Below are 20,335 nucleotides of genomic sequence, written 5' to 3' on the forward strand. Positions count from 1 at the left end.
GTGGTGGGATATAGTCCAACATATCAATAAATAAGTCTTTGAACACCAGGATATGAGACAGCATGCTGGGGTCTCAAAGCTCCAGATGCATATATCAACTTGGTCGTTGCCCCTTAGGCGTCTCAGAGTCAGCTCAAACCTGACCTAAATTAACACTTAACTGCTGCTCTTTCCTCATCACCATCATCCCTCTCCACCCTCTCAACCAGGGCCTCGTCTAATTGGGTGCCATCATACCTACAGAGTTCCCTCTCTTTCACCTGCCATAGCCAATCTGCATGTCACTCATATCAGTGTAACCTCCAATATCAGAGGTTAGCAAACTATTTCTGTCAATGGCCAGATAGTAAATATGGTAGGCTTTGCCGTCTTCCTGGTCTCTGTCACAGATGCGCAAGTCTGCCTTTGCAGGTGAAAGCAGTAAGACACAATCAGTAAACAAGTGGGTACAGCCGTGTTCCAGTAAAACTTTGCAAAGAGAGGCCGAAGCGTCAGAGGCGAAGACGTGCCAGGCGATGCCATAGCTGCAGCTTTGTGGGGTCAAGAGCCAAGCAGTATAGGAAGCCTCTCAAAGCTCTGATAAGGCAAGGAAATGGATTCTTTGCTGGCGCGTCTGGAAGGAGTGCAGCATGGCCATCCCCTTGTTTTAAGCTGGACGCGACTGATTTGGGAATTCTAACCTCCAAAACTGTAAGCTTATCAATTTGTGTTTTTTAAGCCCCTCGCTTTATGGGAACTTCTTACAGCAGCAACAGGAGACTAACGAGGTATTCGCGTGAAGTATTTATGGAATGTGTAAAGAAATGAGTGAGTGATAGTAAGGATTCATCAGTAAACAAGAGAGACCCAGAAATTCTCATTCCAGAGTCTGATTGATGTAGACATAAACAAGTAATTAGCAATATGCTGAGATAACAAGAACTTTTGGACTGTAGGTAGATGCAGAGAAGTTTGCATTTTGTTGAATCCTTAGGGCCTGGGCGTTGGTTGGAATGGCCTCTGAAGTTGTGTTCAGGCTTAGTGGGAAAGACCACTAAGTCCCTACTGGTGGACAATGGCAGCCTCTAGGCCATGGGTTTACTATCCATGAGAAAGAGAGGGCTAAGTAGTCTTGTTTTATCCTTTCCTAGCTAAAACAACTTGAAGTATTTTATTTGGTTCTTAAAACTCCTGGGTGTGACTTTTCACCTGGAGCGATGTCCTCAGGGTCTCCTTCAGGCCGACCTGCCTGCTGCAGGCCTGGGTCTCAGCATTTCTGAGGGCTTGTGTAGCAAATTGACCTTCAGCAAGAGGAGATGAAAGGGGCAACCATCAGGATTCCTCAGATTCGTTAGCGCTGACCCGTGTGCCTCTTCAGTGGTCTGGCTGCCGTTCTAACTGTGCGAGATGACTGAGCCTTTGGTCAAAAGGAAGCAGTTAATTCTTCAAAACAAAATGAAGAACACAGACTGAATTCAAATTGGAGGGAGGAGGGGTTCTGAGGTGCCTGGGTGGCTCAGTGGCTTAAGCATCCAGCTTTGGCTCAGGTCATGGTCTCGCGGTCCGTGAGTTCGAGCCCCGCCTCGGGCTCTGTGCTGACAGCTCGGAGCCTGGGACCTGCTTCAGATTCTATGTCTCCCTCTCTCTCTGCCCCTCCCCTGCTTGGGCTCTGTCTTCCTCTGTCTCTCAAAAATGAACAAATGTCAAAAAAATTTTAAAAACGGGGGTCTTAAAAACCAGCTTTTTTTGTTTTGTTTTGTTTTGTTTTGTTTTTACCTTTTAATGAGACACTTAGTGTCTGTGTCTACCCATCTTTGCTGTCAGCCTTTCGAGACTCATCTGTCAGAGGTTGAGGAAAAGTTAGTACTGAGGAGAAGGGGTCATTTCAGAGTCAAGACAGGGTGGCTTTTCCAGAACCACCTGGCCCTACTCTATTCTGATACTTGTTGACATCCAAACACTCATTCACCGCTAAACACCTGAGAGGTAAACCTGATCTCCTTCTTCACTACTGTGGCCCCAGTGCCTATTTCTAGTTTTGGAGCTCCATACACTTTGTGGAGTGAATAAATGAATGGCTCTATGTCCTCTGGGATTTCAGATGATGCGCCTTTTTGGAGGGAGCTAGATTTGATAAGCTTGTGCATCCAAAAAACCATTTTCCCTTGGGTTGTGAAATCAGTGGTGAATAAGTAATGGCAGTTCTTGAATTTCTGTGGCTGGACAATCTCCATGTTATTTCAGACCCTCGTGTCTCTTGGGTTTATTTATTCCCTTGCTGGGAAGGATGGCTTGATTTTCGTTTCTCAAACACGTGAACATTCGCCCCAGCAGTACTTGAAGCCATGGTAGAGATGGCTTCTTGTCTTCTCATCTTGAACTTGGCTTTTACATTAAAGCAAACACAGTCACATATTATATAGAATCTGAAATACAAAAAGGGAGAAAAGCAAAGTAAATACAAAGTTGGAGCGCCCCCCCAACCCCCGCCCTGCCGATACAACACTTTGAGTTCTTTATGTCTCACTTTTACCTAGAGACTTCCACTCTGTTTTGTGCTTTTACGGGCCTACTGGTGAAATAGTCAGAGAAACACCGGAAACTCTCTAATTTCTGTTCCTTCTTGTACAAAATGGAGGTCACAATAGTACCTACGGTAGTTTCAAGAGGGGGGCTTCATACATAGGAAATGTTGCATAAAGGTTGGCCGTTGCTCTTGGGGTTGTTAATGTTGTTTTGTTGTTGCTGGTTTATCAGAGCTTCTGTGACCATGTCAGGAATGTAGAGGAGGAACCACTCAATAAAGTGAAACTGGTTTTAAATTCTGTCCACATTGTTTCCACCTCCCAGTCCGGAACGTGATGATTTGGGGGTGTTACCCCTGTTAGTCTGATGGTTCCAAGGCTATCCCCCCACCACCACTGGTCTTCCCTCTAGGAGAGACCAGGGTAACTCCCATGTGTCCATGTCAGGTTCCTTTTATTTTCTATTGCTTCGCCCTCGGCCACCTTCTGCAAACCTAGGAAGCAAACGCGTGAGCCAGAAACTGCACACCACATCTTTCGCCTGTCACGATGCTATCTGTAATTGAACTTTAAGACAAGGCTTCTCCAGGCAAACCAAAAAGGGAGCTTCTGAAGCGTGAACAGGAAAATACCTAAAACCGTAGAAAGTGTGATTTGGAAACATTAGCATTAATCTTTGTTGTTAGCCGCTCGGTGTCTTATATCAGCCATGCATGAACGGTATTTACTATAAACAAACCATTGTTTCCCCCAGACCTCGCATGTTATAGGAATATTTAATAAGGAACTTGCTTTCCTGTAGTACCAAGACGTGCCAGGAAGTTGGGGAAATCCTGATGTTCCTAACCCTTTATTTTAGCTGTTTGTTCTATTTCAGGTAAAACTCGCATCTCCAGAAGATAAAGAATAGGGAGGTTCCAGAAGGCTTGCATAATTCGCAACACATAATTTAGACAAAATATCCCATAACAAGTGCGATGCACATTACTTTCCAAGTAGGACTTTATCGGTATTTTACTATGACACCTTTTTTTAATTCAAAGAACTGAGATTTGCTTTAGAAGAGCACCAAGCTGCATGTGTGCAAGGTGTGATGAGTTTGTTGTCTAAGAGGAGTGCACCCTGAGGCGTGGAAGGTGGCGTGGAACTCGAAGTATGGCGCCGGGAAGCGGCCCAGCAGACCGAGGCCTGCAGGACAAAGCCATGCCCATTTTTAGCACTATCTCCGTCTGCTTTCCTACTACGATGGCAGAACAGAGATCGTGTGGCCTGCAAAGCCTAAAATATTTCCTATCTGACAGGAACAAGCTTGCCGACCTTTTACGTAGATGTTACATACCAGTGACCAGATTTGAGTTCCAAAGCTAGCATTGACGATGTAATTTTGTTCGCCTAAGTGAAGCGCTCTAGGCGTCAGTTGGCTCACCTGTCAAATGGATCTGATGATCGTAGTTGGGACGTGGGGCCTAATGTGGCAGTGAGGTAAAAACAAGTCAAGGTCTATCAGATGGTAGCCAGAGGACCTAACACGGAGAAGGAATAAAATAAATGTTAGGTCTAGGGTCTGGTGTTGTGCCTTACAGAATACTAGAGCCAGGGTATTCCTTGGAGAATTTGGAAATAAGACCTTACTCTGTGAGATCAAAAGGCAAGATAAATACAGAGTAGATCCAGGGAGAGATAGGGCAGATCGCTTGAAGACTCAAATGGCACTCAGCCAACAAGGCTTACGCAGATCAACATATTTGAAGGAAGAATGTGTCAGTCAGGAAACAGAGTGTTCGGATTGGTGTTGGTCTGAAATCAAAGCCAAGAAGAAAATGAGCATCTGGACTTGGAGCGTTGACCTTGCCTGACCCGGTTTTACCTATGGAGGAGAGGGAACCTCTCTCTAACTGAGGATTGTTCTTGAGGCAAAGTAAAGGTATTTGCATCATGGAGTCCACGCACTGTGTTTTTTTAGTCTGATACCATTAAATATGTGAATATTAGCTCGCCAGGCAACTTCTTACTCTCATTGGGCTTCTCAACTGATTATACCAGAAACTGATAGTCTTACCCTAAGTTCTGGAGTCTGTGGGTAGTATTTGGGGACCCATGAGCCACTTTAAATTGTATGCTCACTGTTGAAAGTTTCCACATTTCTCTGGAGAAAGGATCCATAGAGAGGGTCTCAAAAGCTATGATTACAAAAAATGAAGAATCTACTGACCCCATAAAAAGTGGGCCTCATGTGAATTATGTCTCCTGCAAACTGCAAACTTGTTTTTGAGGTTTTTGAGTCAGCCTTCCCCACACGCTTCCCTACTTGACAAATAGGGCTACTTCCTTGTGGAGGGGGGGGGAGGGGGGAAAGAAAGATCTGTGGGTTATCCCTTAGACCTTAACAAATTCTTTTTAAGATCATCAGAGACTCTACTGTCTTGTCTGATGACCGGTGGGCCTCTCCCAGCAATTCCGCTGATCACTATCCCCGGCTGGGAATGCATCGTTTTGATTTGTTTTTTTTAATTTGAAGCTCCTTTAGTCTGCTCTTGATTTAAAAAACAGAATCATTGACTTAATTAACAATCGAAGGCACATTTAGTCAATTGGGCTTGATTTTAATTTTTTTATTGAGTTCTGACCAATTTTTTAGTTGAGCCTGACAAAGAACCAACGGCGACAACACCAAAAAAAAGGGGGGCCAGGTTTCTCTGTAAGAGCCCTGGCAAGAAATAGAACAGTTTCATTTATCTCGAGGAATAATAAACAACGGCTGGAAAGGTATGGCTAATGAATGAAGTGAGAGGTTTACAGGTTCAGCTGAGTGCATCCACACCGGTAAGGTTGGCCGGAACCTGACGGCTTGTTTATGAACGCACGGAGATCTTGCAAAGCACACGCTAAAGAGGTTAAACAGCTGTATCCTGTCCCGTAGTAGACCATCATTTTTTCCCAAGTCGAGGTAAATACCAGCACATTGCATGAGGTCATTGGAATACACTTTATATCAAGTATCTCCTGGGAAGATACTTACTCATCACCAGCAAGTTGGTTTTCTAACATCAAATGAGAATTTGACTTCAATCCCCTAGATCTGTGAGGTAAATGTTTCTTTATTCTGTCCCGAAGAATCTTCGGTTAGGGCTTCTCAGAGCTCAGCTTCTGGCCATTTGGGCTGCCATTACACTCCAAACAGGGTGAACATTCTAGAAGGCCACAAAGCCTCATTCATTTTGGACCAGTGGGGCAATTTATCTCCTGCTTGATGGGGTTGCACCCAGTAGCTCCAGCATGCCCTGTCTGTTTTGTGCCAGTTCCCAGAACTGGACTTGAAAATGCCTTAGTTTCAAAGGCAGATTTGCTGATTCCTACCTGGGTCCCCAGGTAAGTCATTGACTCTGAGTAGAGTGGGGTAATGTCATGATTCTCTCGGGGATGTGTATCATGCTGAGATGGACTGAGTGCTTCTCCGTTCTTCATAACAATACAGTATTTGCATATTCCATTATAATTGGTTATCATCATTATCACTTAGCCATCTTGTCCAGCTCAACAGCTCGCTTTCTTACCAACTCTACAGCACATCATTAGAATCGGTTCTTGTACCAACGGCTTCTAAATTATTCATGATAAGCCTGCTTGACCAAGCAAAAGAAGAAAATACTGAATCATGAGTCTTCAAACCCTCAGGTCAATCCTATAAATGGAAGCTATCCTGCCTCAAAGATAAGCTTTACAGGTTTCCAAGGGCAAGAAAGAAGTTAGAAGCCACCACGGGTCCCTAGTATTCCAATCTTTGTTTTGCATCCGTGGCAAGCTAGCTGGTGGTTAGTGTGCAGAGAAGATGTTCCAGACTTCAGCTGAGGATTTCTTCGTGAAAAGTCCAAATACACCAAACTGAATGGTTTGCTTTCCAGCGTGTCTTGTAACTAATAACTTCAGGTAGCTTTTAACTGGTCAGGATCTTTTGCCTGGAATGTTAACGTTAAAAGATGTTAGGTCCTCTGCTGCGTCTTTGGTTTGTTTGTCCTTGTAACAGTCTAAATTGAGTCCTCTTGCCCTCATTTTGCCTGAGGAACCTGAAGCTCAAAGGTGTTAAGCAACTGGATGAATGTCAACAGCGATCAAGTGTGAGAGTACTTATAAAGCCCTCAGAACAGTGTTGCATAAGGTCCACCCCTGTTGCTACTACCTGCTTCAGCTGCTGTTACCATCATTATTGAGGGATACAGCCCCATCTGCATTCAGGAACCCTGCAGAACCTGGGCTCCTGACCTCTATCTATACATAGGCTGCTTCCAAAAAAAAAAAAATGTGTCAGTCCTGAGAAATTGACTCAATTTTGTCAATCTGATCGAAAGAAGCTGTGAGGCTAATAGCAGGTAAGACCCCGGTTGAGTGATCATAGTAAATGAACCAATGAATGATGATCTTCTTCTAAAGCAGATATGTTGAGAGTGAGGCAGGTGGCTGTTCTGACTGGTGGGTCTTAAGGGTGGGAAGGAGGCCTGCAGTATGGGACGACTGAACTTCCTTCGTAGGGTGAGGAGACCGGGTGCTGTTGAGGTCTTAAATGGAGAGTGCCTTGAGGTGTTGACACTTCTCTGATGTCCCCCCTCGTACCAGCAACGAATATACATATCGAGCAGTGTTTGAGCTGTAGTCGAGGGATCATGGACAGTGCCTTGACTCTCCAGCTCTGAGGAGACATGCTGGGAGAGAGGGGGATGGGCAGTCAGAAGAGTGTGGGTCTGTCTGTACCTTCTTTGTGTACTCCACCCCAATACAAGGAAGTTGCTTCCTACCTAAATGCCTACTCTTGAGTCCTCATGGTCACTGCATAGAAGAGCATGGAAAACATTTCCTCAGCCTTACTCTCCAGTACCAAGTTGGAAAAGCCTTCCCTGCACACGTGTCTAGTTGACTGTATAGCTTCCAGGATTTTTCTGACCTATAGTTAAAAAGCAGAAACCTTTTCAGACCTACAGTTAAAAGTCAGAAAGTAATGTTTATCACAGAGCCCAGATCTTATCACAAGATCTTATCACAAAGCCCAGATCCAAAAATATGGCTGAATGCTAGCAAAGAGTTGACCACATTGGCTTACTATGTGTAGCGAAAATCTCAGCCAGCGTCAAGAATGATCAGAAAAAACTCAGTTCTGGCCACAATATATAATCCACCAAGGCTCCTAGTTAGTGTACTGTCGCAGGTAGAGTCCTTTTCTTAGGATAACTGATCCTCTTTCTGACTACCAGCAGAATTCCTTGTATTTGAGGAGAAAAAAACATTCTTAAGAACAGTTTTGAGGAAACATCCATAGTGGCTGTATGACTTGAGGCAAATCACATTATCTCTTTGAGTCTCTTACTATTGGTGTGTAAAATAAGTTTTAGTCAAGGGCTCTCCAGGATCTCTTCAGGCTCTAATGCTAAGCCTTGTAGCTTCTAGAAAGTGACTCCAGCTTTTCCCTTCCTCTCCTCTATATGCCCCAGTTTATTTCCTCTCCCACAGCCCAGATGGGGGCTCTCTGTTGCCCAGATTGGGGGTGCCCTGAGAAGGAGGGCAAGAGGCTTTAGCCGGAGCTTGGTCCCGGATGTGCGTTTGTACTGTAGCTTGAGGTGTTGGGTTTGGGAATTTTTGTTTGTTGGTTTGGTCTCATCTGGGATTTTACTGAATGCATCAAACTCCCCAGCTCAGCTCTGTGGCCTCTGGGGCCCTTAAAGGAATCTGACCAGAGAATGTGACCTTCCTCTGTACCTTTGGCACCTGCCAGCAGATTTTCACATGAAAATGACACATTTTATAATGGAAAAGCCCAAAGTGGTCCTGTACTGTAGTTTCAATGCTCCCTTATTGACTTACTTAGTTCAGTGGTAGAGAAGAGAGGAATTGGAGCAAGGGGTGGAGGGAAATGGGGATTAAAAACATAAATATGTGATTACTTTTAATGACCTTATTACTCAACATCAAATCTGTTTGTATTGACAAATAAGTATGCAAATGTTTATATCAACACTCACTTCATTAAAATAGTAAATGGTTGAAGTTAATATTAGTGCAGCATTGAAATCTTGAGTGATTTTGATTACATAGCAATAAGCTACTGATGAGTATCATTATGTACCAATCATACAAAAATGAGCCACCGAAGGCCATATTTCCAAAATTGGGTTGAGCAAGTACAGTCACAAAAACAGAGACATACACTAAGTGCCAGAGACTTTGTCTTCCTATCAAAGCATAATCAGAAGATGTGAAATTAAATGGGCAAAAATGTTTCTGGGCATGCAGTTAAGCAGTTACTTTGCCCAAAAGACATATATGCAGATGTCCTACCCTGTGGAGACTTCCCTATGCTTCATGTCCTACCCTACCTCTATTCACTTGATTTCCCTCCTACCAAAGACCTGATGGAGCTTGAGGACAAGATAGCTTTAAAAGACCAGAATCTTTAGAAATAAGCAGGAATTAGTGTGCATGATTTGCCTACTGGGTGTGAAAGAGTTGAGTTTAATGTTCCTGCAGGAACGCAGCATGTGGGCTACCTTCTTCAGTTCTGTGACTTTTCAGGTTTCGTATCTGCTGAATACACTTTACTACACAAGTGTTAGTGAGATAAAAAACCAGCAAGAAAAGAGAGTTAGGAGATGCAAGAAGTCTCAGACGGACACCCAGATCAAGTCGTTTGTTGGAGAATATTTCACAGAGGTTACAGCTGAGCTTTTATTAGGCTTGAGAAAGTTGGCTCTTGAACCTTCACTGCCACATGGTTTAAATTTTCAGTCAAGCCCAGGAAGAGTAGGAATCCTTTGTATTAGTGGAGTGCTGAGTTTTTCATGGAGAAATGAATCATAAATAGGTCTTTATTCCATAACCATGAACATCTGATCAGGCATTGTTGAGCCAGAGATCAAGTGTTTATTGAGCACATACTATGAAGAAGGTATGCATGAAAGTGTCTGCAGTAGGCACTGCTTCCCAAGAGGGTCCATTTGAGTTGTCAGGGAGGAAATCTCTTCATATAGATCAATACTAAATTGGGTGCTAGACGCTAACAGTCCAGCTGATGGGAAAAATGGACATGGAGAGGGCTGCTATGATTGGAGTGTTGGCCAAAATATGAGACTGACTTCCCTTAGAATAGTGAAAACAGGAGCAGGGGACCCAAAGGCAATAAAAGGATGGTGGAATCATATTCTTGAGATTCTGACGTAGGTGCCAAAGGCATTATGGATAAGGATGCAGCCATGGGGAGCTATCTTGTCTTTTTTTTTTTTTTTTTTTTTTTGAAACAATCTCCAACTTGAGCAAACATGCAGGAACATTAGGAAGATGAAGTTGCTGGCATGACTGGTCCTGTCATTCCCACTACTTGACACAGTATATTCTCCAAACAAGAACATTCTTCAGGGCACCTGGGTGGCTCAGTTGGTTAAGCTTCTGACTTCCTCTCAGGTTATGATCTCACAGTTCAGGACCTGAGCCCCGCTTTGGGGGAGTTTGAGCCCCTCTAAGGGCTCTGCTCTCTCTCTCTCTCCCTCTCTCTGTCTCTGCACCTCACGGGATTCTCTCTCTCTCCCTCCCCTTTCTCTGAGACTCTTGTTCACGTGCTGTTTCTCTTTCATAAGTGAATAAACCAATGAATAAATGAATGAACATTCGTCCACATAACCAACGTAAAATATCAAAATTCAGGAAATTAGATGTAGTTGCTCTGCCCCCATTGATTAAACCTTCAGACCCCATTCTGGTTTTGCCAGTTGGCCCATTTGAGAGCAAAAGGATCCAGATCAGAGTCTCATGTTGCAGGTGCTTTGTCTCTTTTGCCCTCTTGAGCTTGCAGCCATTTCCTTGACTTTCATGACTTGGGCTCTTTTGACGATGACAGTCACTGCTTTGCTAGAGTGTGCCTCGACTTGGATTTGTCTAATGACCTTTCATGTTTAGATTAAGGTAACTCCGCTTTGGCGAGAAAATCACTGGAGTGATGCTGTGTTCCACTTGGGGCATCCTTTTTGGTGGCTTGGAATTCCACTTCTCCCATTCCTGGTCATAACTCTAATCACTAGATTAAGAGAGTATCTGTCGGGCTTTTACACTGTAAAGTCGTTGTTTTCCCTGTGAATGTTTAAGTAGAAGGAGAAATAATTCCAAGTAGCGTTTAGGGAAAATTCAACATATTGTTGCCTCAGGTAAATTGATTAGAGAAGACTTGTGGGCCCTGGGCAGAGGAGCCAAAATCAAGGAAGTCCCTTGTAACATGTGAGCTCTAGTTGCCTTTTGGAGAGGAGAGAATATATTGTTCTACTCTTCTGACCTTGAACTGCAGTCCAGAAGCCTTGCCAACAATGATCACTGGACATCCTGAGTTTCCCAGCAGCAAAGCATCTGGCCAAGATGTCAGAGGACCTGCTAAGTATAGAAAATTAAAGAAGCTAGAGTCTGGCTTAGCAGCTGAGCCTGTGTCTTTCAGCTGTGGACTGTGGTACAGCGAGCAAAGGATGGGCCTTGAAACCAGATTATAATATGGTAGGGGGTCCCCATTTACTTGAAGCAGACTTTTGTTTTCTGGCCCGAAATGCAAACTGAGGGCAAAATCTGAACTGCATAGTGTACTAGGCCCAATTTTTGGAGGACCTTTATGGTGCGGAGAGAGACATTTGGCAAGGGAAGGGAATTTTGATTAAGTGCACGGATAACCAGTGGAGAATCTGAGGCCTGCAATGCAAATTCTTTGGTCTTAGTTTCCACTAAACTACAGTGTCCCAAGGACAATGCCTACATATATTTGTATTAAAAGGACAGGGGAAAAAATAGGATAAAGGTCCTCCCTTGAAATGCAGGTTCTACCCCACGCTGTCTTTGAGCAAGTTCACTACGGTGAACCCCAGTTTCCACACGTAAAACAGGGGAACTGGTATATACCGCACAGGGATTTTGATAGAATTAAACACACTAATGCATTAAGATTGCCATGCAAAGCTCTGGGCATCAGGTTGGTGGTAAAAGTTTTAGGTGCGGCTGATTGTGTATTCCCAGGCACTTAGCACCTGATGTGGCAAATCAAAAACTTCAAGGGATAGCCACACGATGGAATATTACATAGTATTTATATCTTAAAAAGGAGCTATTAAGCCAAAGAAAAGACATGAGGTAAACTTAAATGCATATTGCTAAATGAAGGAAGAGAGTTTGAAAAGGTTACACGTTCTATGATTTCAACTCGATCACATTCTGGAAAAGGTAAAACTATGGAGCTAATAGAAAGATCAACAGTGTGTGACTGGTGGAGAGGAAGAGTGAGGAGAACACGGGGGCAGGGAAACCATTATGTATAATAGTGTAATGGCAGATAGAGTTCACTAGGCGTTTGTGGAGACACAGACTAGACAACACCAAGTATAAAAAGTAATATAAAAAATGGACTTTAGTTAACAATGTATCAACACTGGTTCATCACTTGTACCACAGCAAGATGTAGAAGCTGGAGAGGAAGGGGGTGAAGGATGGGAGACCATGTATAACCACTCGACTCATTTTCTCCATTTGTTAACGAACCTAAAACCTAAAGTTTATTAATAATTGGTTAAAAAGCTCTTGAGGGCTACGTGACAGATGTTCTCTGCTTCTCAATAAGCATGTGACAACATCTTACCATTCCTCACTGCTACCTAAACTTCAAAGGTCCTATACAACTCTCTGTCTGATATGGAGGCATCCAGATCTCAGCCTGTTCCCTATCCTATCCCTACTTACTTTGACTCAGGACCAGCACGAACCCATTCTCTATCCCTGAGAAAGTTAGAAAGAGCAACCTTCTCTAGGTGGCACGGCCCATGGGAATTTAGGTTTGCAGCAGAGCCGAGTTAAGAATTCCCTGTCGCCTCCTTGTTGAGGGTTGCTGTTAGAGGAAGACACAGGCTTTCCCCATGGCTCTGTTGTTTCAGGTAATGGCTGCACTGACGGAGCACAGTCACGCATGCTGCCCTCTGCTGGCCACCTCATCTGACCTGGGGCTTTTTCTACCAATGGACTTGGCACACATTCAGGGCATGACCGGCCTTTCCTGGATTTCTTGGTACTGGCTATGGGAGCCCACATGTCCTGCCAGTGGCCAGGGGCACGCTCTCCTTTAGCAGCCCCATCAATCTAAGTGGAATATAGCAATTCTTGTATTCTCTCCGGCCAGGCTTGCCTCCCCCTTGACCTCTATTTACCAGTAGAATCACACTGGAATAGATCAGGCGTTTTTCAGAGCTGGCATCACCCTGGGATTCCCTCTACCTTGAAGCAGAGCCTTTGTTAAACTATGCCATGGGCTCACAGAGCAGGGCAAGGTCTGGTCAAGGGATCTGACAAGTCCAAATGGCACACATCCAAGAAGAAGCGGCAAACCCAGTGATGATATTCTCCAGGATAGACCAAGGGACCATACAACATGGTAAATCACGGGATCGGGGAACCGAAATACAAGTCCTACCCGTGCCTCTTGCTAGCTTTGTGACTAAATTTCCAACCCCTTCTTGAGCTTCAAAGTATTGTCCTGACAGAGAAAATAGTTTTCTTGCTGGATTAACTATTGAAAACATAATAGAAATAGCTCTTATTTACTGAGAGTTTACTCAGTACCAGTATAGGGATGAACGTTTTATACACATTACTTCCTTAGCTGCTTGTAAGTTTTTGAGGTAATGAAGGTGTATCATAAACAACAATAATACCGAGTATGTTGCATCAGAACCAATAAGGTTTGACCTCCAAACACAGGCATTTCCTGTGGTTCAGCCTAAGATTAAAAGGACCAAAGGATTTACAAGCTAGACATGTAAGCAGGTAAGAAACAGGTTAAAGTGGATAGACGGTATAAAGGTGTGGACAGGCCCCAAGGGGTAAGAGTTAGAATGGCCAAGAACAAGCCTCTACCTAAAAGTTCCTGGGGTTGTAGTGCTGAACAGTAAGCTGAGGCAGAGGATCTGGCTTACGGCAAGAAGAAAAAGATCAGGCATGTGGGGAAATCTCCAGATGAGCGGTTGTCAAACTGGAACTTGGAGCTGAGCCATGTAAAGGTCTCACTAAAACACACATTGCTAGGGGCACTTGGGTGGCTAAGTCGATGAAGCATCTGACTCTTGACTTCAGCTCAGGTTATGATCTCCTGGTTCATGAGTTCCAGCCCCTCATGCAGCTCTTGGCTGACAGTGCAGAGCCCGCTTAGGATTCCCTGTCTCCATCTCTCTCTCTCTCTCTCTCTCTCTCTCTCTCTCTCTCTCTCTCTCTGTCTCTGTCTCTCTCTCTCTCTCTCTCAAAATAAACTATAAGAAAAAAGAAAACATAGATTGTTGGACCCTATTCTCAGAGTTTGATTCAAGAGGACCTGGCTGGGGCCTGAGAATGTGCATTTCTAACAAGTTCCCAGGTGATGGCAATGTTGCAGGTCTGGGAACCACAACTGGAGAGCCATTGCTTTAGAGCAAAGGTTGTAAACTAGGACTTGGAAACCAAATTCAACTTCCATTATTGTTTGACTTTTTTTCCATGCACGGATTTAAGTCTGTTTTTCCAGACTTAAATCAGGAGATAGCACACAAAACTTCAGACTTCCACCTTCAAAAATTGACAGAGTCTCAAAACTCCTATTCCTGCCTCATTTCCTTTTGCTAGGGTGACTCAAAGTTGCTACACAACTAGGTGAGTTCTATTGTGTATGGCTTCTGGCTGGGGGAGACAGAATTTGTCCCCCTAACCTTAGTATTTATTTTCAAACCTAGCTATCAATACACAGTGAACATTTGGTATCTTAATTCACCACTCTTTACAATTGTATAGGCTTTACGTTCTTTTATTAGCCAGATTTTAGTGCCGGAACCTAGGCCAGACGAGGAAATGCCCATTGGGCTAGACCATTTTATTTAAAGTGGTACCTCTCTGCAAATCCATACTGAGAATCTATTAAATACGGATTTTCTTACACAAATGTCCCATTTCTACCATAGAAAACCAATGAACTGTCCTGGAAATCCACCTGATTAGGTATTTTTGAGAGAACTCTTAAATCTAATCTCCATCTAATAGGTTATGTCACAATTGCTAGTGTCTTGAAGTTTATGTATTAAAACAAAATAATAGCTGCAGACAGTCAGGGAGGAATAGTTAGGAACATTTATCAAGATATGCGACAAACTCTAAAGTGGCCCCGGTGATCCCACTTGATTGCCGTGGGGTTCTAGTTTCCTTTTCCATGGCCATTCTGGTAGAAATGATGATGGCAGAGTTGACTGGGAATTAAATGAAGTTCATATTCAGGGAGATGCAAAGTATCCCCACGGTAGAGCTATCCCATAGTCAAGATCTTCTATAGGAGATTTTGTTGCTGCCTGAGTTTCTATCCAGTGTTCTTATGGTCTAGTAACCTTGTGTTCAAGAAATTAATCAGTTCATGTAGAAGAAGGACTTTGTCTAAGGTTTATACAAGCTAAATGTGAGTCGTGATATTTCGTGGAGTGGATACATACTTTTTTCTCACCTTACTGAGATCAAGTGGAAGTATTTTAAAAAATGTAATGTGTAGAGTACATAAATATCAAGAAATGACCACGTCTGAATCCCCACTACGCACATTGTGGTCTGAGGACCGGGGGCATTTGTAGGGGGCCTATCACAAATGCAGAGTGACAAGTCAAAACCAACCAAACTGGGATCTGTAGGATAGAAGATTCCCAGGTGATTTGTTTGCAAAATCTAGCTTGGAGAAAAATTGATCTAAGCCAGGTATTATATGTAGAAAACTTGGCGTCCCAGAAGAAAGTGGTGTCATAGATACTTTGGGTGAAGAATAAGAAAGAGAACATTTTGGAAAAATCCTGAAAATAGGGTTTGCAGGTGATTTTCTTTTTTTTTTTTTAATTTTTTTTTCAACGTTTATTTATTTTTGGGACAGAGAGAGAGAGAGAGAGAGAGAGAGCATGAACGGGGGAGGGGCAGAGAGAGAGGGAGACACAGAATCGGAAACAGGCTCCAGGCTCTGAGCCATCAGCCCAGAGCCCGACGCGGGGCTCGAACTCACGGACCGCGAGATCGTGACCTGGCTGAAGTCGGACGCTTAACCGACTGCGCCACCCAGGCGCCCCTGCAGGTGATTTTCAAGTCATGGGACCCTTTGCAAAATGATGACCAAAATATTTCATGAACCCACATATGACCATAGCTATATATTCTTGTTCATCTTTTTTTTTGGAAACCTCCGGGGTGCCTGGGTAGCTTAGTTAAGCATCTGACTCTTGATCTCGCCTGAGGTCTCAATGTCACAAACAATAAGATCTAGCCCCACATGGGGTTCTACATTGACAGCATGGAGCCTGCTTTGGATTCTCTCTCTTTCCCTCTCTCTGCCCCTCCCCTGTTCTCTCTCTCCCTCTCTCAAAATAAAATAAACATTTTTTTTTAATCTCCAATGAGCTACACTTTCTAAATGAGTGTGGATGTTATTAGATCATCTATGGATTCTCCTAGCCCTTGTAACTGCACAACCCACAGACTGGGAAATACCGGTCTGGAGAAATCATGATCAATCGATGACTGTCATAGGATTTCTTTCTTTGCTGTGCAAGAGAGCTAGAGCAACTGCAGGGGATATATTCCAAAAAGGTTTTATATGATGGTTCATGTCCACTTTTCAAACCTGACTGATAACCCACAGCACTGATGGCTAAACTTTGGTGGTAATCACCTGTAAACCTGGTAACACTGCAAAAGAACAGACCCTCAAGTGTTGGAGTGAGCATGGGCCTCCAAGTTCCTTCTCAGTTTTCCAGGTGGCTCTGACACAGATCCAGATTGAGAACTGCTGTTGTAGTGCAGGATTTATCACTTGGCTCTCTAGACATTTGGGGCCAGACCCTAACTGGGTGTGGGGATTGTCTTGTGCCTTCCAGGATGTTTCACAGCCTCTCTGGTCTCAAGCCACTAGATGCCAGTAGCAAACTCCCTCCTGAGTTGTGACCATGAAAACTGTATCCAGACATTGCCCAAAGCAACGGGCAGGAAAAAAAATCACACCCAGTTGAGAACTACTGGCCTACAGGATGAAAGACCAAGTATATGTTGGATTACCAGCGACACAGAGTATAGGGGAGACCCACATAGCTGCACCAGAACCAGAGAGCTGGGTGGCTTTGCTCGTCTGTTCCAGTCTTCCTATGTCCGGCCTTGTCATTGGTAGTGACAATTAGGAATCCCAGACTTAGAAAAAAAAAAATCTAGTCTATTGTGATCTTGACACATGGAGACTAAACCCGGTGAATGATTCAAACATTACTTTGTGGTTTGAGTTGAATTTAGAAGCAATACACAAGGCTCAGCCAGGCATTTGTCTTTTGTCAGAGCCTGGTCACATTTGTCACACAAACCAGACCAGTAATAATCCTTTATTTACAAAAAAAAAGTCGTTTCTAAAGCCAATTTTCAACCTATGTTTGAAAATCATATTCCACAAAGATGAAAAACATACATTTCCATTTTGTTTCGAATTAGCACAGTAAACAGCTGGCTCTCTTCTTTCAAGTGGAGGACTTGGCTCCATTTGTTAGCCCTGTTTCTGATATTTCACTGATCCTTTATTTACTTAACAGAGTTTGACAGGAAATTCTCAGAGAGATAATATATCTCCATTAATAAGGTGACTGGGGGAACATATTCTAGCGTTTCAAGTGGACTGGAGCCATAACTTATATTTTTGACATTTTTGTCAGCTACTATACCATTACCAACGTCCAGCAGATCTTGCCTCAACCCACGAAGTCTTTGGAGTGTCTTGGGGGCAATGCACGCTTTTGTGTCATTCAGAAGACGCAGGCCCGTTAGACCATTATCACTAGAGAACGGGGCGCATTAAAAAGTCTTATGAGAAAGGCAACCTGATACCCGTAAAAACTATGTTCAGACATAAATCAGACCAGGATTAAGAGTGAAAATGAACGAAGCTGGATTTCTGGGTGAGTCCGGCAATGGTAATGTCTAAAATGTTTTCTCCTTGGAGGTCAGCAATCGGCACCGAAGTTAAAAGTGTAAAAGGAAGAGTCTGGTGTCGTACAACATAAACTTTTCCTTTGCTGTAGACCGAACTATAAGGTGTATGACTTTGAGATAGAAGCCCCTGATGTGAACCAGCGTAAAGGCGCTTTGTTCTTAGCAAGATACCAGAAAAAATGACAAAAACTAAAAATCAGCCTCTGACTCCTCTGTTGGGAATCCCTTTACCTGTTGAATAGCTTTTTGGAGTGGCATTCCAAAACATGAAAGGATGAATTAAGGGTTGACTTACATCAACGTTTTCACAGCCAAAGAGATCCAGTCTTGCAAGGGAAGGGAAAATTTCTCCCATCTATCAGATGCCTCTACAATTACTCATGGCCCCAATTCTGTCTAAAAGCGTATCCAATAATTGATAATGCAAGGGGCATGATAGGAAGTAACAATGCAATTTATAGCAGAGAGATAAAACCCAGATAGAAGAACATTTACCTTATAATGCTATTAATATAAAAGTGATTATGAGGGTCGGTTCTAATTAGAATGTTCACTTAAAATCAAGATAGAGTGGCCAGAATAGAGAGCTTCCTGGGGTTGGAACTTCATTCTTTGACTTGAAAGGTTACATGCTTCTTCCAAGTAGGACATTAAAATCTTTAATTTTGCAAGATGGTGCCATTTAACCATCGATTTGCAGTTGATTATCTCCTCCATATCTTGAAAATTGTCTAGGAAGTTTGTACTTGATGTAATTACACGTTGCACATTCCATAGCACCTATGAAATAGGTAATAATGTACATATAAGTGTGGTGTTGAATTGTACCCTCCCCCCTCAAAAGAAGGTATGTTCCAATCCTAACCTAAGGTACCTGTGAATGTGACCTCATTTGGAAATAGTGCCTTCACAGATGTAAAGAAGTTAAAAATGAACTCCTTGTGCTAAGCGAAATAAGTCAGAGAAAGACACATGCCATATGATTTCACTCATAAGTACAGTTGAAGAAACAAAACAGATGAATATAGGGGAAGGGGAAAAAAGAGACAGGGAGGCAAATCATAAGAGATTCTTGATAACAGAACTCACACACACACACACACACACACACATGCACACACACACATTTGCACACTCATACATACATGCATACAAACCAAGCCTAGGTGAAAAAGGTATAGAGAAGACCAGAAGGCCAAGGTATGCTGGCAACCACCAAAAGCTAAAATGAGGCATGAAACAGACTGAGTCTCCGGAAGGAATTAAGCTTGATAATCTCTTGATCTTGACTTTTAGCCTCCTGAATCATCAGAGACCAAACTGTGTTATTTTAAACCACCCAGTTTGTGGTAACTCCTTATGGAGTCCTAAAAATTCATACTATATACATTTGTTTTCTATTTTATATTATGAATAAGTGTGTGTGTGTGTGTGTGTGTGTGTGTTTGCAAAGTAAGACTAAAAATTTATATTTTGGTTGAAAAAACTAAACCTTTCTGCCAGTTTAAATTTGGACCACATTTAAATATGTATGTATTGGAGACCAGAAAGAAAAAGAGAGATTTCGTTCCATCTTAACACACAAAAGATGGCTTCTTGAACCAGAAACCAAATAGCCTTTTCTTTTTCAAAGCTGCAGTTCTAGACATCAGTGTTCTTGCAACTTTAGAATATAAGCTCCCATCAAAAAACTAAGGAATACAAAAAGACAAAAACCACAAATAAAGCAAAAACCTAAAGGAACCGATTACCTGAAACCATTGTCACAGAACTGTCCCAACTACCTCCTCTCAAATTAGCTAGGTCTTAAAATCTCATTCAGTAATTACTTACTGGGACCCCTGGGTGGCTCAGTCAGTTAAGTGCCTGGTTCAGTGTCTGACTCTTGATTTCAGCTCAGGTCATGATCTCACAGTCATGGGATCGAGCCCCGCGTGGGGCTCTGTGCTGACAGCATGGAGCCTGCTTGGGATTCTCACTCTCTCCCTCAAAGTAAATAAATAAGTAATAGTGGTTTTTAAGTTGAAGTTTAGCAAATATTTCTAACAATCTAAGATGTTTGCCTATTCCAAGGGTGAATACTAGAGTTGGTGCAGAGACTCAAGGAAGATAAAATAAGGCCCTAAGTTCCTACAAACAACCAGCCAGGGAGGAAAAAGGAAGGAAAATTGTGAAGGAAATGCTGAGCCATTATGAATGGTTAGGATGCTAACGTGAGTCATCAAGAAAATCTAATTTCATATTCAGTATCTTCAGACACAAAAATTTAGATAAACCTGTAGGAAAGTGTCTACGGCATATGTTAAATATAAACATTTCAAAGTTGCTTCTTAAGGAAAAAAAACTTCAATTATGTGGACATTTTACTTAGCACACATTATCCTTCAGAATTTCTGATTGCAAGAAGCGTTACTTTAGCTGCCAAAAAATAACATTTAATTTTGGAAACAATTTTTTAATGAATTTTTTCTTATTTAGAAAATTCCTATGAATGTAAATGGGCTTGTCTGTGATCTGTGTTGATATTTAAGGTGCTTACATAACCATATGGAAAACGAGATGAAAATTCCTGTTTACATTTCTTGAACGTTTTACATATTTTTTAAAGTTCAAATTTTTTAATGTTAAAAAAGTGTTCTTGTTTATAATGCACATAAATATGTTTCTCGGAAAAGTAATTTTCATAAATGTCTGTTTGCTTGAATTAAAAGGCAATTTTTTGAATGCAGCTTCTAATACGGTACTAGAGGCTTGGGTAGCCTGCGGGGTAAGGAGAGTCCTTCAGCCATCTTTTGAGGCTAACCTGTGGCTAGTCACCA

The 20,335-nt window shown here is 42.7% G+C and overlaps 1 long non-coding RNA gene across 2 annotated transcripts in view; it reads left to right on the plus strand.

The window, feature by feature from the left end:
- The first annotated feature begins 319 nt into the window (after window positions 1–319).
- Window positions 320–20,335, plus strand: part of LOC123384124 — a 124,038-nt gene continuing 104,022 nt past the window's right edge. The window contains exon 1 of one of the 2 annotated variants that reach the window (XR_006594800.1): window positions 320–690. This is a non-coding gene — a long non-coding RNA (uncharacterized LOC123384124). The remainder of the gene's footprint in view (window positions 691–20,335) is intronic. The other variant, XR_006594799.1, reaches the window with a different exon arrangement.

The sequence above is a fragment of the Felis catus genome, chromosome A2 (genome assembly GCF_018350175.1).
Source record: "Felis catus isolate Fca126 chromosome A2, F.catus_Fca126_mat1.0, whole genome shotgun sequence".
Classification (NCBI taxonomy): domain Eukaryota; kingdom Metazoa; phylum Chordata; class Mammalia; order Carnivora; family Felidae; genus Felis; species Felis catus.